Below are 2203 nucleotides of genomic sequence, written 5' to 3' on the forward strand. Positions count from 1 at the left end.
AGCTCTTCGAAATCATTTCTGATCTCATATGGTACTTCTTAGCTCTGCGTTTAAGTACCAATTATTATTTGAGAGCGACTTGAGAATCATTTAGCTTCTAAAATAGTACAAAGAAAGGAATTTTTGGTTATAGAAGGAAGTGCATTTCGATATAACTTGCTGTATCGAATTGATGTCAGATTCATAGCAGCTATGCATGTTTCTAAATGAATATGTACCTGAACTCGCACTAATGCTCGCATGCTCCATACCAGACCCTCTCTCAAAACTCTGTGGGTGTGTAGAAGCCGCTGGAATAGGGAAATCAATATTAGTTTCCTGGACTTGCTGACGACTGCAACATTTTTCAAGCTGATGTTGCTGCCACTAAGGCAGCATTAGATCTACTGCTCTAGAGTGTAACTTTGTTCAGAGAAGTGACTATACAAGCTTGAACTCACTAACCTTCAAGACTAATTAGCAAATGGCTAATCTTGATGTCAAGCGCATCGAGTTAATATATGATAAGACTAGTGTAGGTGCCACGTCAAGCCCGCTACCATTGCTTCTTGCGCTGTCGCAAGATCTTTGTGGAAAATGTCTCGCAAAGAGAGGTAACATAGTGAACTCTTCGCCCTGAGTAACACTAACCTTTACCTTAAGGTAGCGGTTGGCTAACCGAGCTGCCTTCACAGAGTACTGTATATATATAATAGTCCAAGTACGATTCATATTCAAATATAAAATCTCAATTATTTGGGATCATAACGACGCGGCAGTGAAGTTTTAGATTGAATATAGTCGCTCTACCACCATAATTTTAATACAATACAAAAGTTTCTCTCGTTTACATTACCATCGCCCAGAATTTATATCCTCAATACATTTTATAATCACAATTATACCCACCAGCTTGGCAAAGCCACCTCAGCCTCAGCCGGATTTCTATGTATTTACCTTAATCTAAACACGATTTTTAGTAGTTTTCATAAAAATTACTTTACTAATACTTCTACGCTGTGTATTTTATTTCTTAGATTTTTAGCACAACATCTCACTTTGTAGGCTCTAGACCCATATAGAAGTCCGACAGCAAATAATTTTTTCGCTCGATAAAAATCCTCGATTTAGGACTTTAAAAAATTATGAGACTTGATATATTGGAGAGGACCTTCTGTTTTTATCACTGTTTCAGCTTTGCCCAGACCTTCACCCGAGTGGAAGAAAATGTCAATTTTGTTCTCAATTATATATTTTTTTCATAATGTTCGTATTGTATACTTGGGTGTATGTTTGGACATTAACTATTTGTATGTAAATAAAACGAAACATAAAAAGTAATTACAAATTTATTTTCGAGAATTTGTTATTTATACGTTTCTCGATTTCCCAAAGTATTATCCATAAATGGATTTTTTATTTAAAAAAAATTGTAAAATTTGTTCTTCAAAAAAATATTGGACTTAACACTCTAACCTCTCCCTTCAACCAACATTTAATAAAAGCTAAATATTTTAAACTTAAAGTGAATGTGATAAAATATCCAAAAAAATGTTAGATAATCTGGATTCAGGACTAGTTCCGGTTGCAGATTCGAGTTCAAATCTTTGAAGCTATTCTTCCAGTAGCCGATACAACAGAAAATGTTTTATTATAGTTAATATTTTTATTAAAAAGTTTCGAACAATACAAAATTCTCAAAATGTAAAGGAATTTATGAAAATAACGAAAAGCTTCTACCAAACTTAGAATGCTTCTAAGCGTTTCTATTATCAATATTCATAAATATAACCGCCTATATTAGTATGCAATCCAGACATTCAAATCGATAAGTTTGTATCAATCTCGTGATATTTAGAGACCATAACTTTCTAAGTGTCTTATATATTTTATAGACAATATTAAAAACAAACAAACTGAACACACCCACAACGAAATCAATTAAATTGTACACGGAAGACATAACCACACGCACGCACACATGCAGACGCTGCGCCGAAGGACACACCTTAAAAGTTCCCCAAACGCGTATGCGAGCATTAACCGGTGCACAATAATGCAAACGAACACGCACACGAACACACCTATAACGGAGCACTCGTAAACAAGAGTGACACACGCTATTAGCGCGCTAAATAATGTTGCATTTGTTGTTGAGCGTGCAACAAACAAGAGTGAAAACAATTTGCGCTTCACAACTATGTACACACAGGCGCAAGCATAC

Source organism: Bactrocera oleae, chromosome 5 (genome assembly GCF_042242935.1).
Source record: "Bactrocera oleae isolate idBacOlea1 chromosome 5, idBacOlea1, whole genome shotgun sequence".
Lineage (NCBI taxonomy): Eukaryota > Metazoa > Arthropoda > Insecta > Diptera > Tephritidae > Bactrocera > Bactrocera oleae.